Source organism: Wasmannia auropunctata, unplaced genomic scaffold (genome assembly GCF_000956235.1).
Source record: "Wasmannia auropunctata unplaced genomic scaffold, wasmannia.A_1.0 LD335994.1, whole genome shotgun sequence".
Classification (NCBI taxonomy): Eukaryota; Metazoa; Arthropoda; class Insecta; order Hymenoptera; family Formicidae; genus Wasmannia; species Wasmannia auropunctata.
The window spans coordinates 378,677-399,473 of NW_012026896.1; the positions used below are offsets into that span (position 1 = coordinate 378,677).

At 44.4% G+C, this 20,797-nt stretch overlaps 1 protein-coding gene across 2 annotated transcripts in view; it reads right to left on the minus strand.

Annotated features, from left to right (window-relative positions):
• Window positions 1-20,337, minus strand: part of LOC105453803 (fibroblast growth factor receptor homolog 1) — a 46,482-nt gene extending 26,145 nt beyond the window's left edge. The window contains exons 1-2 of one of the 2 annotated variants that reach the window (XM_011696009.1): window positions 19,322-20,337; window positions 13,477-13,614 (exon numbers count right to left, since the gene is read on the minus strand). The gene's annotated coding sequence lies outside the window, so the exon portion shown is untranslated. The remainder of the gene's footprint in view (window positions 1-13,476; window positions 13,615-19,321) is intronic. The other variant, XM_011696008.1, reaches the window with a different exon arrangement.
• Between the last annotated feature and the right edge of the window lie 460 nt (window positions 20,338-20,797).

The following is a 20,797-nucleotide window of genomic DNA, read 5'->3' on the forward strand; positions in this document are numbered from 1 at the left end:
TAGGTCGACAATTAATCGTTTGAAATTTCAACATTTTTAGATGCGCCGGCACCATTCATGTTTATTAGATTAACAGGATTTATCAGATAAGATTATTAATTGTTCAATATTTCCTTTGTTTCTATATTTCTTTGTTTTCTAAGAATAGAAACTCTTGTCTGATAATCCGATAAATCTAATAAGCATATGATTGATGGCGATGTCTTACTCGTTACAATCAGTAACAATAAATCGTGCAACAGTAACAGGTATTATAAATACGTAGGTGAAGAAAAACGACGATAGACAACTTTTGCGAAATCTCTGTGTCAACAAAACGATTGATTATTATTGATTGTAATGTATCGAGCATTGACAGTTGTGGTCGCGAGGATTGTCAAAACTTTCAAAAAACACTTGGTTACAATTTGTTATAAATAAAACAGTCGGAATCTTACGCCTTCACGGTCAGTTGTCAATTTTCACCTACTTTTATTGGCTTCTTGCGATAATTATCCTTTTATTCGCGCCGCGCTGCCTACATATACAGTGTATGTATTATATTCTAATTATAATTGCATCTTACTGTACACTTTTTATTAAAGTTTTGAAAGTTTTGGTGATTCCATATCTCTCTCTCTCTCTTTCTCGCGCCATCAAGCTCGCGAGCATCGATAGTCGAAGACCACAGTCGCGTATTCGGCGCGGATTTACGACAACGATGACTTCGAGTCGCGTTAAAAGCGGTAGAAGCACGTTAAAGCTCGTGGAAGCACGTGCGTAAAGCTCGACTCGTACCGCCGATGCTCTCAGGGCCGTATTTCAGAGTGTCTAAAACCGTTAGGCTCGGCGAGTGTCCTCGGCGGGTGCATCGCGTTTTCGGCGCGGGGAGGAGGGAGATTGGCCGTCGGCCAAGCCGACGGGAGACTCTCCTCGCGAAATGAAGGTAGTAGAAAAGGGGTTCTCTTTTAAGGAGATATTACGTTGAGAGTCACTGAGCGTCTCGAAAGAGACGATCCTTAGACCACGGAAATGGGCTCCTTTTTTTTTTGTTTTTTTGCAATCGTCATCGAAGTCGTTCGTGTTTCGAAATTCATTTTACGTGTCGAGGCGCCGCCACGGGTTTCGTTTCGGGGAAGCGTCTTTGTGACCCCTGGGTCGTCCCCCCTTCGTCCTCCACCCCGCTCGTAACATCTGCTCGTCGTCGTGCAGCTAGGAACACCTTTTTTTTTAATCGCGGGGGCTTTGGCGGAACAGAGCGCGCCTTATGCCTGTAAGTACCGGAAAAAAAGACACGTATAAATCACGTCGTTGTCGCGATGCATTCGTGTCTGACTTAATTACCGCTACTAGAGACGGTAATGAAAATCGAAATCGGGCGGCGTCTGGTCTAAACGGGAGTGTCCAAAGAGTGCGTATGTGTGGATGCGTGAATGTGTATACGCGCGTATACGTGTCGTCCGTGCTGCGTCCAGTAGATTCATCACAATTTTCACTTCACCGAATATTCGTAATTAAACCTGTTGAGCGAGTATCTTCTTTTTACGAAATACGATTTATGTCGATCTCTCGAGTTCTCATTTTTTTTTTAATATTTAAATATCTATCAGCTATCTGTTGTACAGCTTTGGTCACATATAAAAAGGATAGAGACAAAGACAAGAATAAGAATGAAAACTAGGTTAAAAGTAACTGGATAATAATAATATAAGAATAAAGAAAAAAATATTAAAAGATAAACAAGGATAGTGATATAAAAGGCAGGAGATAGGATAAAAATAAAATATGTACAATGAAATATATGTGTTAGATGTTAGATTTTAATTAGTTAGCCTTGGCCACAACTCACAAGTACAAATAAGCGCTCTTAATTTATTACATTTTTTTGGAAAAAAAGGCGTTAACAAAAGCCAAAGGAAGACTAACAAAATATTAAGTTCCAAATATTAAGTTCAAAATATTATCTTCCAAAAATAAATATTATATTATTTTTAATAAAATTGTTTTTCAATTTTTTGTTGGATATAGAACGTTTACGTCAATTTGGGGATATTTTATATTTATGGGTAAGGCTATAGCTCGTCTTGCGTATTTGAATGCGGTTGGAATCGTCGAAAGGCACGCGAAACGTATAGCGGGTCACCGTGGAACGGTGTAATACACTACTTATACTACTTACAAATCGCATTCACGTCAAGCGAATCGTTCCCTTCCTTTCTCTCTTTCTCTTTCCCTCTCTCTAGTAACATGAATCTCACTCCTCGTGTCATATCGCGGGCCTCGTGCCCGAGATTACGAAGCCGCCCGCGGTCCGTCCAGCTTTTCTCCGATTCGGTACTTCGTCGCGCGCACTCCGCACACTGCCACTAAATACGGCCGATCTCCGTAATGGATGGTTTCCTGAGCAGACGACGGTGGACATGTGAGAGTGCGACGAGGCGGAGGATGTATAATCCGAGGAGTGTGAAACGAAGAAAGAGGGAGACGGCGAGAGAGAGAAAGAGAGAGAGAGATCGTCTCTTGACCCCGGGGTCTCGAGGAAGGCATACGAGAGAAGAATATTGTCGTTACGTGAGATAGAGGGGGAGAAAAAACAGAGACAGAGAGAGAGAACGGAAGCTACGAGGTATTCTCTTGCCGCAGGCTCATCACTCCATCTCGTTGTCGCGTTGCTGCATTTTGTGAAATCCGAGTCGGGAGATCCCGCGCGTTCGTCTCGGATGCGGTGATTTTCGAACCCCGATGGCCGATCGTTGCCTAACGATCACGAAGGTCTCTGCGGCCGTCGTGGTCTCGGCGAGAAACGTGTCTAGCACAAAAATATCCCGTGCAAGAGTATTCCGTCTTTATCGCGTCATCGCATTGCCTGCCTATCCGATCGCGTCGGTTACTCGCAGTCGGCGGGATCCCTCGGTCGACTGGTTCTCTCATCGTCGGCCACTCGAGAAAGGTGCGAAGCGAAGTCGAGATCCTTACTCGAGTCGCGCGCGCGCGACTCAACAATCGGCGTGTTGGCGTCGTTCTTGACCTGGCAGAACAATGCATGGAATCGGTGAACGACCCGTCGTGTCCGCATCGATGTAATCGCGAGATCACTCTTGATTCTCTTCCTCTCGACGCGTGTCCGAACAGACGGGGAATTAATGAGATTTATCGGTGCGTAAACCCCCGGCCTCTTTATAACGCGAGAATACGCGCGATCTCTTTCATTAATCGATTTCGCATCTCGACGCGCTCGTTTTTTTTCATCGATTATATTGCCGTGTGAATCAATAATTGCTATCACTTAATTTTCTTGCGCTTTCGTCTTCATTTTTATTTTATTATGTTTAAATTAAAGTAATTATAATTTTTAATTGCCTTTATTATTACAATTTTTATTTCATTATCTTTAAATTAAGGTAATTATAATTTTTAATTGCCTTTATTATTACGATGATTGTAAACCATTATCATCTTAAATTATGATTTTAAATTAGTATTGATTTTTTGAAAATTATTACGATCTTAAATTATCTTTAATTATGATCTTTAGTACATAATCTTTAAATTAAGAATACATTTAGCGCGTGGCGGGGATTTTTAGGGATAAACGTCGGATTTTTGTTACTGATCTTCAGAACGAACGTTCTGAGCCCCATCCTTAAATGAATTCTAGGAAAGCAATTGAATGAATTACGAAAACGACGACGCACGTGCGTCGCTTCCGGCGTCGTGGCGAATCACGACGCACTTCCGCCGCCGCCTCCTACGACGAGGGGCCGCCGATTCAAAACGGCCACGTACTTTTCTGAATTACGTGAACGCATTTACAATGGCCCGGCGAGAGATCGATAAACAGCCTCTCGCCGCTGCCTGTCGCGTTGCATCTCGCCGAGGAATCTCCGTGAAGTAGACGCGCCCGCGAAGTCGAATCGAATCGGATCTAATTGTTCGCAGCCGGATGGAATGAAATAATTCCTGACGATAAAGATGTACGCGTTATGTCTTTTTAAACATCTTTTCTTTCTCTTGTGCCGATTATCTCGACTAATCTCGTCTATATAAGGCTCTTCGCTTTTCCCCCTCGCTATCGTTCGCACCTCGTTTTGAATTGATAGAATTGAAATTAGATCGAGATTGGCTTAGAATATGCCCACATGTTACGCAAGTACCGACTGCTCCTCGACGTAACGTCGCACAATGAACGATTCATCATGACGTGTACACGGTCCAGTCGCGACGCGACAAGAGGGACAAACGATTCGTGGTCCGTGGAAGCAGCATTTTCCCGTGGGAAAGCACTCGCTCGCAAGTTGAAAAAATCACTCCCGAGCGAATTACTTGTATCTAAATGAATCAGTGACGCAACGGTTTTTCCAGTCGTCGTATATACGTATCTAGATCGAAACTTGCGGATTCACACGCGTCACGAAATAAATATAGAGCAGATGCACTTGAATAATTATATGTATGTATATACAGTTCACACAGGCTAAAAGTATTAGACACTTAAATTTTTTTTTATTTATCTGGAATTGTAAAGAAATGTATTGGCGATTCTCCCGAAGGGGAATCGACAGGAGTGGAGTAAAATAAACTACGCTGAAGCTCGTTTGCAGTTTATGTCGTTTTATTGCTTAAGAAGCAGAAAGCAAGCGCGACTAGAAATTAGCTGTTGGTCGCGGTCCGAACGTTACGGATTACAGTTAGCAAAAAACGAATGAGCGGTTGTTTCTATGCAGACTACACTGAGAGAAAAGATATATACTAATGGTAACAAAAACAAAGAATTATTCACAAAAGTCAAGTTTTATTCTAAAATTTTGTTAAAATAGCAAAATATATAATTAAATAAGCGAAATTTGGTATAATTTTTGATTTAACAACACAATTTTATTTGGTTACTCACATTTTGTACACAGTAATATAAAATTGGGTCGCAATTACAAAATAAGTTTTCTTTTAGTAAGTTTAACAAAATAATGTAATTATTTTGGTAATTTTATTCAATAAATTCAACGAATTAATATCGACGTGTTAGTTTAGTTGGTCACATATCAACACATAGTTTTGGTATTAGTAACAAAATTTTGGTTGTTCATACTAAACTTTTCTCTCAGTGTATTGCAAAAGTGCGCTGGCGGCGCTGACGCTCCTGGTTTTAAAGCCCCCTGATCTTCCGGAAGATTCGCATGATATTCGGCACATCTGGCCTGCAGAAGTTGTTTGTCCCAGTTGTTTGTTCCAATTGTTTGTTGGTCAGTGGAATGTTCCGGAAGATAGGGGCGGTAGGTCTTTGTTTGCGCGAGCTCGACCGCGTCGCCTTTGAATCTCATAGGGAGATCGGCGCTGCGGCCGAGCCCCGCCGCCGCGATTCGTCGAGACGTTTCCAGGCGAGCGCGCCAAATCGGCGAGCGCGGGCCATTTGAACGGCGACGTCGACACAAAATCGCGACTATTTTCGAACAGGAATTCTCTTACGTACATTGTTTCCTATTGATTTTGTTCGAGAACGCGTTATAATTCTTGTAATTTTCAGCAATCTCTCGTTATGTTTATTCTCGAATATTCGGTCGTCCGAATTCCGCACTTTGGCTGATCACGCTCTGTTTTTCTTGATCTCACGCATTCTCGTCGTGCTCACCAATTCGGTGTCGTGTGCCGATTGGTCGATTGAATTCTACCTTTCGAGTTTTGCCTATTATTGAGTGACGCCTATTGTGCGCGATTCGGATGATTAGTGCTTCGAGTTTCAGTTTAATGCGAGCATTCGAAACGGACAGTCGGTTAAGAGTTCACAGCCGTACGCGAGTTGAGACGGTACGCAAGCTCAGAGCTGGAGTTCGTTTCATCTAAATAAATACGAATAAAAACTAAATCTAACTCCGTTTGTTAATCTTCCGAAGACGGCATTTAATTAAAGTGCGGTGTAGTCGCGTAATCGAGGGCACGATTACAGATTTTATCGATTATACGTAAGTAAGTTTCGATTCTTCTTAACGCAAGATAAAATTCACAGTAAGTGTCATGAATTAATTTTTGAGCTGAAACGTTAAATGATGATTAATAAAATGTCTGATACTTTTGGCCAAGATGTATTTTAATTTAAAATACAACTCTGTAAATGATATACTAAATACTTCAATAAAATCATTCTTTCCGTGTAATAGACTAGAAACGATCGCGCTAATCTTCAAGCGATTACGGCAGCAATTCATACGACGGTAAGTCCGTCTTTGCGATTTGCCGCGGCGAAGCAATACGATCCACCCCCTTCGCGTGCACAATGCTTCCTAAAGTGATAAAGCGCGTAACGCAGCCATTAATCATCATTACCCGGGGCGGTAATGATCGCCCCGGTGGGAAGTCGCTGCCACGAAATAATGAGACCGTTCTGCTCCGGAGATCGTGCCTTCTCTAATCTCGATCGAGCCATCGAGTAACACGGCACGACTACCAGATTTTTCTTTCCTAAACGAGGATCTCCGTGTCCGCGGCTTAGCGACGTGAGAGATTTTATCGGGCGGCGGGGCCTGGGCCCGGAGCCCGGGGGTCTGGATCGTGTCACGAACGCGTTTATCCCTTCGGGGTGGTATGCGCGGGAGAGAGACTGTTATCCACCACCGCGTCGCGGTCCATCGATCGACGGAAGCGATCTCGACGGCAATTAACGGCTGCGCGGTTCAGAAGATATAAAACCGCTCGGTGATTCTTTATTACGATTGGTTCGTACATTTAGATCCGGCTAAGAATCAAAGGCGAGAGTCATATTAAGCCATATGAATCATATTAAAGAATCACTGAGCGGCTTTGTCTTCCGTGAAGACGCGGCCATTCGCGTTTCTCCATCTATTCCGAGAATCTCTTCAAGCTCCCAACGTTAATCAATTTTTTTTCAAGATGATCGCTCGAAAGACATCTTACAATAATTCCGGTGATCCGTTAACAGTTGGATTCTACCTTTATCACATCGTCACGATATTATTACCCGAGCGCACCCTTTATTATGCTAATTGCACTGGCTACAATGTGAGGCGCGCTGCCAAGAGCGGCTCCGATTAAGGCCGTTAAGCGCAACGCTTTTTTTGCAATTCGGCGATATCCATCAAACGGAAATTACAGCTTTATATGCGGCCTAGCGCGCGGGCGCGGAAATAAAGCAGAAAAACCGACATCCGAGCGCGCGCGCGCGCACGCACGCACGCACGCACGCTCGCGCTCGCTCGAGGTGTTGTTCCAGACCTGGCGTACGCGAAACGAACACGCGGCGCGCAATCTTTTCTAATTATCTCGTTCCAGCAAGCAAAAGGGGATTGTGAATCGTAATCGGCTATGCTAATGGATACACACGGGGAAACGTAACGATGTTAACCGCGTTTTTATGTCGCTGCCGTGTACCCCCTCGGGCGGGTCCGATGGAGGCATTGGGCACACACCGCCGACCGCGACGTGCCCGCGCAGGTGTGCGCGTTGTAACGCAACAACAAACGCTCGCGAGGATCGCCCCGAGCGACTGTCAGCCCGACGGTGATACGTCGTCGACGTGTACCGACGTCAGCCTGTATTTAGCGGCTAGAAAATTTCTTAATTATCGTGCTTGCGCATCGCGTCGTAATGATCGAGCGTCACGCCGTGGGACAACCATCTCCCCCCGGGACACGTTTCGCCCTACGCGCTCTAAATCAATCCATGAATATAAATTTTCAATACCCGCAAGAAAAATCTGCGGATGGTTATCTCGGCGGTAAATCGCAACTTTGTCGCTCGCGAGAGTTTGTCCGCGACGCGATTGCACGACGATAAGAGTCGAGGCCGAAGGGTTTGTTCAGCGCGACTGACTTTAATTTACCTCGCGGCGCGTCCAGCGGCCCCGACGCGACGTCTCTCCCTTTCTGGTTACGTCGCGTGACTACCGAATCCGTCTGCTCGCGCGTGTACGGCTATCCCGCTTATCTCGACGTACATCGCCCGGCGTATCTCGTCACCGAGGAGATCGCGCGCTCGTATTGTAACAACAAATCTTCGTGCGCGTTCTGTATTTACTCATTCAAAGAGGTAAACCAGTTTTCGTCGCGCCACCACGGTGTGGTCTCCCGCTGCCAATAGATGCGACCGTCCGGCACGGCAAAACGCGCGCGCGAGCGAGATAAATAAGGCCTCGTTACGAAAATGGCAATCCGTCGTCCCCATTCGCGGCGCGAAGCGTGTCGGAATTTCAGGTGCTATTCACTCTGATCGGAATAAGAATGATCGAGTAAATCGAACGCGCTCGTAACACTCCCCGTCGGCCTTGTGTCTCCTTTCTCGCGCGCGAGAGCGCGATCGGTCGAAGTCGAACGAAAGAAAAAAAAAAGCGGGCACTGATTTTTATTCCCCCCGGACTTTTTATCTCCGCGAGCGTCGATCGCTCCGCTTCCGAGAAGGATGTGTAAATTGATTTACGCAATATATAATAGCCGTTGAATATATACTGCGACGCAACGACGGCGTAATACGGCCAATCTTACGTCTGCCTTGACACCACTAACCATTCGTCAAAAATAACTCACGACCGCGTTCACAATTAAACGAGAGCGTATTCCCCGACCTTCGACGATGCGCGGAGGGATTGATTCACGATCCGCAAGACAAACCGGCCATTCATCGCTATCGGCAATCTATTATTGTTATTCGTAAAAAAAAAATTTACGAATTGTTTAACCGTTCATTCGGCGGGGTATCTCATTCGCTTTCGATTGTCCCAATAAAGCTGCGGAATAAAGAACAGCGTGTTGATAATGGGACGCGCAAATCGGAGCAATGATACATTTAACGGATTCCAAATATCCGCGGGGAGGAAAACAAGGGCCCGTTTTGTGGATGGAAATACTTTGGCGCCTAGGCGCTGCCGGCGAAGCGAATCGAGATTTATCGATTCGTATGCTGCGAATACGTGCCATTTCCATTGGCCGAGGAGAGCGAACGAGGCACGTCGACAGCCAAAACATTTCTGAAATAGATTGCACGTCGTAATGCGTATATCTAGGCCATATTTACCGTAGAACAAAACCCTCCGGAAACTCCGAGAACACAAGTGCCTCTCACTGCACGCCAAGAGTTGTGAACAAGTATACAGTTGTATGGGTAGTAACTAGTTTCTAAGTTAAAAATTTACCTATTTAAAAGAAAAAATCATTTACATATAAAGTAAAAAGAAATTAACTTACCCAATCCTGATAATTTAAGTAGAGATACAGATCTGAAAATAATTTTGTTAGGATTCTCAAAAGAATTATGTAGAACTACTCAAGCATAATGATTAATATTGCAAAAGGTTTTGACATTATAGTAATCAGCTCAAGCGGTTTATATAACTTTATTTTAATAGTCCCATAAAATTATTTTCAGATCTGCTATCTTGCATAATTTTTAAGTATTTTGACAAAATCGTTCTTTTCCTGTATATTTATTAACTGTTTTATACGAAATTAAATCATAATTATTCGCGGCGTACATGTAACGCAGCTGACAATGAATATGAAAGCGCGAACATGTATATATATAAAATATTTTTCCCATAACAAACTATGCCTGGACAACCATGTAATTTCTAAGGTCTGTAATTTCTAAGACTCGGCAATCTCATAAAGGCGTAACGTCCGTAATAAAATTTTGAAAATAAACATTCTCGAACAACGTGGACCGTTGGAGACCTTGCGTCGCGCTCGCAGATGTCTTCTTAGCTCAAATTGCTTTTAGTCGCGGCTCCCTTCGTGATGCATTCTAGGAAGTGCTACAGAGACGGTCCGTACGGACCCTTTTGTTTACCGTCCGCGAACCACGTCGTATTGTCGTAACGTAATTGGCGGAACAAGCGCAACGAGGTCCAGAGATTGATGAGCCCCTTTCTTTTCCTTGAGATTCGTCAAGCAATCTTCGGAATTGCGCTCTTGTTACACGACTTGTTCGATGACTTTCGTTGCAATCAATTGCCCACACGTGAAGAACGTTTTGCTGAAGTATATCTAAAAATAGTTTTGTTGGATCATTAAAATAATAATAACGTAGTGCAGCTTATTATCAACGCGTTCTACATAATTATTTTGACGCGATCCAACAAAATTATTTTCATATCCGTATCTAGTTAAATTTTTAGATACTTCAGCAGAACCGTGCATAAGTTATAGTCTTTAGATCGCATAAATTAATTGATAGATCCTGACATATTAATTAATAATTAATATCTATATAAATTAAAATAATTGCATAAATTATTTCCATCAATTTGCATGTCTCATTGTCATCACGGGATCTTTTTCTGGGATATTTTTGTTCGTTCCTCTACATCTCGACTTTCAGCCACTCGGTCTTCTTATGCTTGCGTTTAATCCTAAATGCCTATACCTAGCTCTTTTTCACGCGACCACTTAAGGCTTGAAGAAAACGGGACGTGGGACCGGAGAGCCGTCCGCTCTCTTAATCGCGGCACTCCGCAGCCGCGCGGCCGGTATTATTATGTGGTCAACCTATTAGGGACTCGCATTATCAGCCCCCGTGTGAGTAGGTGCATAAGGCCTGCCTCTCCCTCGCGCGCCGCCGACCGCCGTCATCGCGCTGACAAAGGTTCCACGATTTATCGCGCATCCGCGAGCAAATGTCCTTTGAGTAACGGCCACAATAGATTTTACGATGTGCGCTCGTTAAGCAAACGCGACGAAGAAATATCGGCGGTTCTCGGACTCTCTTCGCTCTCTCATTCCTCTGAACGAGTTAACGATAATCGGCGATAAATCGCGCGCACTATAAATACGATCGTCGCGAGGCTCAACGGGCAAAATATGAGATTTATTCTCTCGTAAAATCCTCTCGCATAGAATCGCGTAAATCTATATACGATTCACCGTTAGTTATACACGCGACCGCGGGGTCGCGGGCGCGCGACACACTCCGCGGTCGTTCGGCGCTCTTTTGCGGCGGTTTTGCTGGTTTACTGATGTAACCGGCCTGCGTAATCGGGGGGGAAACGTTAGGACGACGGTTAAGTCGGAGCACGAGAGCACGAGGAAAAGAGAAGAGGAGGGCGCGGCGGCGGCAGCTATCGTCGAATCGTCACCGCGGCACGCGTCTCGGGCGCAGCCGGCGCGTAAACCCGGACAAGGTCCACCTGTCGATGAAAAGTATCGAGAGGAGTTCCTTTCGCTCTCTTTCCCGTTTCCCCCCTCCCCCCTTTCTCGTTTGTTCGTTCGTTCATCCGTCCGTTCTCTCAACCACCGAGCGAGGAGGAGAGGCGGCGCGGCGCGATGTAACCGCGTTGAACAAATAACCTGTTACGTCGTAACAGTTTCTTCGCCCGGTCCCGTGTATAATCCCCGTCTCGTTAGCGTGCCCTTGTACGCCTCTCGTCTTCGGTCGTTCTCCGTTCGAAGGAGAGCGTGGGAGGGAGAAAGACGGAGGAGCGTCCGTCCGTTCGCCGGACAACTACCTGTCGACAAGCGGAAGCGTAACTACCGATACTCTCTGCGGGTTTAGCAAACCGTACTCCGCTATATCCGGCCGCTGTATTAATATACAGTATGCGATTTCGTACACGCAGAGAGAAAGAGGGAGCGATAATTATTTTTTCTATGTCTACAGGCCTTCCGGCGAATTAATCCTTATTTATCTTCACGTTTAAACAAAAATTAATTTAATTAGCACAGAGGTATTAATAAGTATCCGGTCGATTCGTGTGTATTTCTATTAAGATTCCCTCTCGTCCTTAATGGTTTTTATTAAGGCGATACGTGATCCTTGGAGTATAAAATGTAATCGAGGGGAGGGGACTCTCTTCGTGGATTGCGAAGGAGATTTCTCATCGGGTTTCCGTCGGGGTCTATTCTTTCGCTATTGCGCGATATACATTATCCAATGCCGCGAATAGAGTCATCATTCGTTTTGTTTTACACGAAACATTACGTGCAACGAGAAGCGTAAGGCAATTAGCGAATTCAGATTCCGGCCGATAAATCAGTAATGCGCGGCATTATATACAGCGGCAATCAGTCTCATCTATACTTTCCGTGAGTCCATTTAGCTGTCATAAATATTGACTTGTATACAATTATGATGGCGCAAAATTTATCTACGATATATATCATCATGTATATTCACGTACAATAAGGGAATTAAAGTTATTTTGTTATCGTATTTCCTTCCAAGCTGAATCGTAAAATAAAAACGTTGCATATATATATATATAGTTAGGATCTTATCCGTATTTGAAACTTCATTCTATTATCAGTCTATTATTTCCACCAGCATTGAAATAATTTTTTAAATTAAGCTGTTCAAGCAAACCGTACGTATAAAAAGACACGCGATAAACGCGAAAGTTTTCAATTTGTTATCTCTTATCGTTACGTTCGCGAAATATACATTCGATTTTAGATACTCTCGGCGACGTTGGCCAGTTTAAACAAACGGCCCCCGTTAGATATCCGCTGCGTGTCGCCAAAAACGTCGAACTGCGGGAAGCAAGCGTGGGTTGAGAGTGCAACATATGTACAGTGCGGCGCATTATGATGCCACTTTTGTCGAGATCCTTCGTCCTTTCGATTCTCTCCCATTCACTCTACCTTGCGCAGGGACGCGTCAAAGTACCGAAGAATTTATTCCATGAATGCGAAACGAGAGGAGGCGAAGGAGACGAAGAGATTCGGGACGGTGTCGGATGGAGCGCGCGAGAGAAAGAGAAAGAACGATCGAGGTATATAGGAGGTATATAGAATTGAAGTTGCAAGTAAGCTTCGTAAGAAGCGAGCTACGATTTATTTGACGCGTCGCGCCGACCGTGGCGGGCGAGAGCTAGAGTGGTTTATTTTATAAGACCAGATTGCTGGCCGGCCTCGCTCCGCCGGAATAGAATAATGAACGTTTCTCTCCATCCTTCGTAGTACAACCTCCTCCTCCTTCGCCTCTTCCGTTCAAGAGACCGCGGAATCCTCTCTCTCTCTCTCTCTCTCTCTCTCTCTCTCTCTCTCTCTTTCCACCCTTCCTCCACGAAAGTCGAGTGTCGTTCAAGAACGCTCCTCATATATTGGATCACACTGTGGTCACGGTTCCCTTTCTCGTCGGGTGAGACTAAAATGTAACTTTTACGTCAAGCGTAACGTGGCAGGAAGGAAATATATTCCGTAACAGTTCCAGACGGATTCGGCGACCTTGCTATATTTTGCAATATGGATCCTTATCTCGAGAATCATCCTTGCGCGATTTATAGATCTCCGCGTGTGTTTGAATGTACCCGGTCGGAAAACTAATTCAGGCGCAGATACGGAGAGACCGTTCTCTCCGGCCGGTTTCTCTCCTCGCAAATGCCGCCGTCTTATGTCGATCGTGCGTCCGTCGCGCGATCGAATTAACGATAATGCCCGTTAAAAGTGAGTTACATAGTTAATCCTTGGCGCACAGAACGTACCGCTAAATCGCTCGGTAATCACGTCGAAGAGACGGTAGCCAATTGCATTCGACGGAGGGGAATTTCAAATAAGAACTTACCGGCCGCGCGGAGCGATGACTCTTTCGGCGCCGTCCGCCCGTCCCGTCGTAAGATCGTCGAGGCACACAAGAGATCTCATACCCCGGACGTGGCACTTATTCCATCTCCTCGCTCCGCTCTTCGACTTTGCACAGATCCTGAAAGCAAAAAACCTTATACGGTTAAAGCGCGATAGATTATTATAACTCATCACTGATGTGCGCATCATCTATTAATTACATCTAACGATTGATTATCGAGAAGTATAAAAAAGATTAACAGCAGCTTTGTGCCTCATTAATAATTTGCCTTATATTAATAATTTACTTTCAATACTGATAATAATAAATTTACTTCAGCTTACATGCCAAGAAGAAACTTGATTTAGAGTCTGAATTTAATCACACACATCCATCCATTCTTCATTAATTAATAATTAATTCTAATATTTATTTTGTCTAAAAATTTACCTGGTATCTATTTATTTTAATTTACCAAACTCTATCGCAACAATAAATTTCTTAATGCTTAACCTTATTTTTTACCAGTCATCATTTCGTTCTAAAATTAAAATTCTTCGTTATCCTACTATTAACATTCGACATTGAACTCTTGATCTGAAGATCACGCAGAAAACGCAATGAAAAACAAAGCTGAAAATGGACGATTTTACGTGCGTGTGTAACTCATCGCGCGTAAATATGTATTGCTTTTCTTATGCGTATATATCCCTTCCTCGGACTTTTTCAACGCACATCGCGACGTTACGAGATTCGCCATAGCTACTGATGTACTGGCGTCGTCGCCGCGAAATTTATTAATAACCACCAGACACGCGCGCGCGTACGTATTTATATATTTTACGAAGGCAGGCGCGCACTGCCTTCGAAATGGATTCCGAGAAGAAAAACCCTGCCTACGCGCCCAGGCTTTACGCCGATTAAACAACGCGCGTCGTGGCCGCTGCGCATTACAAAGTTTTTGCAATAAAATGTCTTGGATATGGCGAGACGTTTAAAGTGGCATGCAGCGCAATGACTATAAATCACGCGTTGTGCTCGTGTCAAACGTGTGGGCCATCGTGTGTCGTTATATGAAGTATTACGGTATTGCGAAAACTCCGCTGTGTTAACGAGAACGAAGCGTGATCAAGCTTGTCGTCTACGCGGAATCGTGATTCGAGATGATAAATTGTGCACGCGAATCCATTAAGACTGTGTCCTCTTTAGCTTCTAATATCTTGCGTCGAGAAGAATTCAATGAATTTTCTTTTTTATCACTTCACACGGTTAACAAAAAAAAAAAGAAGATATGAATAAGTGGAGGAGCGTCAAATGCGGTCGAGGTTGCATCTTGATGTCTAATAATGTTTCTATGTAAATTTTAAATACTTTATATACTTTCAATTCTGTAAACGCGCCTATTACTGTCGAAACTTAAAACGTAATCATAAACTGAAGCTGGAATAGTTGTGTTACGAATTAAATTGATCGTCAATTTAATAATGACGCTAACAAGCTCTTGAAACGCTGTAAAGAATTGAAAAAATATATTTATGTTTAGCACCTGATATATCTCAAGTGTAAAAAACAGGATTCTTTGAGAGCTGGTGAAATTTTCTCTGCAACGAGTCCGATAGCGCGTCCCCGGCATGGAATTAGCATCGAAATATCTGTTTACGGCCGCCGAACCAGGCGACGATATTATCCCGAGTGCGTTCGTGTCGGTCGAACTTGGACGACTGCGAAATCGAAATTGTCAGAAGCGGCGGCGTAAATTCGTCACATTCGCTCTCGCGGTTACCCGCTTAACCGACCGCTAGTCTTTTAAAGCCGCAGCCGCCATCACCTCGCAATCGCCCATCGGGACGGAACTGTGTGCAAGATCGTCCCGCGTTACTTATGAAACGTGAACCTGGCACTCGATTTTAAGAAAACAATTTTTTTTATATGCATTAAATTAAACTTGTACTTATTTGTACCACATCTCTGTTGTACCTTAAGGGATTAAAAACTATAAAGGGTTGAAAAATGCAAACCCCACTTTGAGATATTTAAAATCCGCAAGCGGGTTTCAGAATTGTACCACCTTCCGTTTTGTACCCTTCAGAGTGATTGTACCAAATTTTCAAAATTGGGGTAAGAGCCAACTTCAGTTTCGCTTCTGAATTGAAGCAGAAAAGTTGCAACTTATGAAAGGGTCCTCGGCCAGCTTTAGAATATTCCGAGTTGACCCTGAGGTCGGAATTCGGCGAGATACACCAGCCGGGTCCGAGCCTCGCTTCTGAATTGAAGCAGATAAGTTGCAACTTATGAGAGGGTCCTCAGCCAGCTTTAGAATATTCTGAGTTGACCATGAAATCACTGAGTAACGGTATATTGGCTCTTACATCTATTTTGAAAATTTGGTACAATCATCCCCTGAAGGATACAAACGAAACAGATAGAAGTACAAACGTGTACGATCGACCCGGTAATCGCTTGCGAATTTGAAATCTTAAAAAATGGCGAAGTTAGCTCTTACCTCTATTTTGAAAATTTGGTACAATCACTCTCTTAAGGATACAAACGAAAAGTGATGTGATACAAAGCTTAATTTAATACCAAGTTTAATTTAATGCATATTTGAAAAAATTTTTTTCTTAAAGTCGGGTGCCAGATTTACATAAGTTCCCGCGTTTGCATACATTTCCGCCTTCGACGCACACTCGCGCACCGTTTTTACATACGCGTTCTTACTATTCGAGGACGTTTGCGGAGAAAACGCCAGTCAGAGCTTCGATTTTTGCGCGGATAACGCGCCTAAATCACACTTGTTTATAAGCATCACAGAATTTAAGTAAACTCTAAGAATATACACAGAGAAATATTTCTTTAGATTTAACAAATTTTGAAAAAAATTATTTCTCACAATTCTATTTTTTTCTATAGCTAAACAATATAAGTTAAAGCAACTACAAAAATTGTATTAACAAAATAATATTTTATTTACAATTATATTGTATCAGTGAAATAAATGTGAGGCAAACAAATAGAAATACTGAATGTAAAGAAATATTTTTCTCTGTGTACTGAAAAAAAATCCATTTTTTGGTGAAAAAAAAATCAGTCAATAGTTAATAATTACGTTTCAAGTCCGAACATTTAATCGACGCGTAGTTTAACGGCTGGACTTATGAAAAATTCATATCGAATTTATTAGGCATCTAAGATCCAGCCGTGACTGCGAAAAGGCGCTCTCGAATTCAGTTATGATTTTCACATAGGCGGTCTTATTTAAATTATAATTATTATTTAAATTCAGAGTTTTATATTCGATTGGTAAAATTTTCGAAAGATCTTTTTAAACAGTCAGAGATTAAAACGTCGAGCAATTAATTTCGTATAGTCGATACTGTTTGGAGTTCGGTAAAACGGAGACTGTCGGAATCTGACTTCGGGAAGAGAGACGTTAATCTACAATTTCGCAAGAGTCAGCCTGAATACCACCGGATGCAAGAAAGACTCATGCGAGTGCCACGCGATCGTGGACAATACGGGAGGCGAGGAAACGCGCGCGCGTGTAATTCATCTGGTGCGTGTATATTATCGTTCGCGCGGACCCGCTCGCTCGCGGCGTTTTGCTCGTGTAAACACCGGAAGCGAACACTGTTACTCGCTTTATGATTCGCTCAAGACAATCTTCTCGCGGCACTTCCAGTCTATCCAGCCCCGGGTATGCTGCCCGGCACTATACTGCCGGTTTATAATTTAAGAAAAAGCACCGCGCGGCGTTTAAAGCCAACGATTATTTTTGTGCCGAGTTTCAGTCGACGAGGAGGGGAGGGGGGAGAGGAAAGATATCCCGGGATATCTGAAATTCGAGCGTGTTACGCTCCACGACGGACGGCGCCAACTTTTAGTCGAGAGACTTAAGTCTCGGCCGTGGAGATTAAGTGCTCGGGAAGCACCATTACTTTACGAAATGTTCGGCGTGTTCTCCGTTGGCCGGAGAACGCGCGTAGCGTGGAGCAAATGATCGCGGAGTCGCGAGCGATTTACTCCCCGACGATAATCTGATTCATCGTCGGGGGATCTCGACGTGCGTTTCTAGATCTCTCCTTTTCCCCTCTTTGTCGCACGCGCGCGCGCGCGTTCCCTTTCTCGATCTGGAATTTGGATTAAAGAAGAGACTCGGACCCCGAGCCGACACGCGAGGGAAGAGATTAAGTAAAGCCGGAATAAATTACCTCTCCTTTCTCCCGCGCCTGCTAAATAAGTCGCCTGGTCTGGTCGAGCGACGCGTAGGGGGGTAAATTGTAGCTCTTGCACGGATTAGAGAGTGCAGCGAATAACTTTGTCCCTTATAGGTAGTTCTATACAAGTCGACTTTCATTCAACGTTATACTTTTATTCGACGTTACAACCTTTACGATCTAGCCGCGCATCGTCGAAACGCGACGAGAGAGTCACGAGGAGAAGTTGCCGGCCGTATCGTGGCGGGAATCTCTCTACGCTCCAAATTAATTAGTCGATCAATTAACCGATTACCTCGCCGCGTTTCTTAATCGTTACCTGCATGCGCGTGCGCTCTCTTATTACTAGCGGCGGCACGAAAGAAGGGACTCTTGGCGGTAATAAAACGAGAAGGGACAGCGATTAAATCGTCGCCTCCTTGCCTTCAAGGTTAAGGTTCACGGAGCTGTTTAATTATTTGTTCAACGATCTCTATCTTTAACGATTTTATTACGTCGTGTTGGTTTGTCGCCTTACGCGTATCTGAGGTGTATTTAACGTATCCGCTGTTTAACGGGGGAAAGATACGCTCGTCTAGGATCTAAAATACACTTAATATAGATACCCGCTGTTTGATACTATATCGGTAAAGGAACGCTCCGCCGGAATGAAAATTTTCCATCGGAGACCGCATTCGGTTCGGTTGCGACTGCCCGATCGAACTCCATCGGGGAAATAAATGGCACGAGTCCGCTTTAATCGACCAACGAGGCAATACCAATTAAAGTTGCATTCCCGAACGATGTCTTCCCGCTCGCATATGCGTGCACGCACGCGAGCAAAACCTTGTATAGCCTATCGATATACATCGCGCGCGTCATCGCCCCCGGTCCCTTTGGCCACTTCCGATGACGCGTATGCATTTTCGCACATTTCCGCGACGCAGCTACAAGCCTACACGCGCGTCTACATGCGTGTTTTCATCGTTAAATCGATCACGTTTTATTATCGCGTCAATACATTTAGCTTGGCATGCCATATAAAATCAATATGATACCATAAAATATATGATACTATATAGGATAAGGACACTAGCTTTGGATCATTCGATAGATAAAGAAATTCATATTTTTGTCCAAAATATCAAACAATATTTAATAGTTTTGATTAATTGTGAAGAATACTTTATGAATTATTTTATTCAATTTTCTCAGTACTATTTTATATTTTTTAATTTTAATTAAATAAAATAATGAAAATTAGATCCTTGGATCTAATTACAAATCAGACTACCCGCAAACTAGTGTTTGATTCTCACATCTAATGCCCTTATCCTAAAAATCAGTTAACATATTCTATTTTAATATTACTTCGCTTTGCTGAGTGAACAAAGTGATTCACGTTTTTTTTAAACAACGATTATTGGAAAATCGAAAAACTTTTGGCCGAAGAGTTTCAACGCGGGACGTTTCAGTAAATCGCGATTATATCTCTCTGTAATAAAGTTTCTACGATCAATTTTCACCCGCGACGACGTGAGATACCCGTCCAACTCGGCTTTGCGAATTTTCTGACGACAGTGTCCGCCCACGTACACCTCGATGCGTCTGCATCTTTATCTATATAAGTACGGAGCAGGCTGCGTACTCACTGTAATTGCGATCTCTTCGGAGAAAACCTTCTTCGATAGCGTCTTGAAAACTCCCCTCTCGGCCCTCTTCACGTTCCCCGGCTCCTGCCTCCGACGATGCCTCTGGCGCTTCTGGCTTTTCTCAATCCGCTCTCAGGAAGTCCCCGATTCTCTCTTTCTCACCCTGTCTCGAGCTCACCGGGCGTGCCACCGAGACGATGCTCCTCGTGTCGATCGAGGAAGAAGAGGGGTTGAGGAGGGCTGGCGCGAGGAAGAAACGTGCGCTAGCAGAGTCGCTAGCCGAGAGGAGATTCGCGTCCGCTGCGGAACGTACGAGAGCTGATTCACTGTGCACGCATTCCCGCTGTTATTTCAGGCCGTCGCGTCCGACGGCGGCGCGTCGTCGTTACAGATCCTCCTTCGCTCCTCTTTTCCACGCGCGTTCCATCCTTCGGCTCTCGCGACGGATTTCTCGAAAAATTCTCGCGACTTATCCACGACTATCCTTTAATCCCGTTGTCACCGTACACAAATGGGTCCTATTCATTCACTGACACCGTCGACTATCACTCTCGAAAGACTCTTCGGTTTCTATCAGTCCACTGCGAGTGTCACCGGTTTTCACGGTTACTATCGAGTGTATTGACCGGCACGGTAAAATTGTTCGGTATCGATCGATCGATCGATCGGCGGCGGCTTTTTGAGGAGCACGATGCTCCTTGCTGACGACGTCTCTTTCTCAGTCTCGAGACCACGACGTCGCAACACTGACGGTATACGCGGCTATACTACTTCGTGGCCAGCACTACTACTCCGAGAGGAGGATGTGCACGAGGAAAGCTCGGGGCGAAGTGCCAGAAGAGCCCGTCGCTTGAAATAACCGCTCGTCCACGCTCGTTCCCTCCGCAACCCCTCGTGGGTTTAGCCTTCCCCTACCACACGACTCTCGGATGCCGCCGAGTGCCGAGATCGCCGGCAAAACTCACCGTACCCCACTACCATTCGGGAACAGCACCTTCCCTCTCGCTCCCTTTCTAACGCCGCGCGTCTCCTCCGCGCGCGCGTTCCTCCTCTTTTCCTCTCTTCTCTCCTCCCATCTCCGATCCTCCCGCCGTCGCTCGCTCGCGCGCGCTTCGTCGTTGCGTCGCGTCGCGTCGCGTCGCGTTGCGTTGCGTCGTCTGTATCGTGCGTGCATGCGCTACTCAATATACGCACATGTGCGCGCGATGCAGTTTTCGCGCGCCATTCCGAGATGCGCGCGAATGCCGGGACGGGGCCTCTCTGAATCCTCCTTACGCGTTCAGGTACTTTTCGAATTTGCTGGAAATCAATCTATATTTGATCTTTCTTCACATAACTATTTAGTTATTTATCCGTGAGAAGAATTTCAGATAAGATAGAAGAGAGATAGGAGAAGAATAATTTGAAACGTCGAACTTTCTCAAAGAATCGAGCTCGAACGCGTAGAACGGAAGAATGCATTTTACAGATAATGCC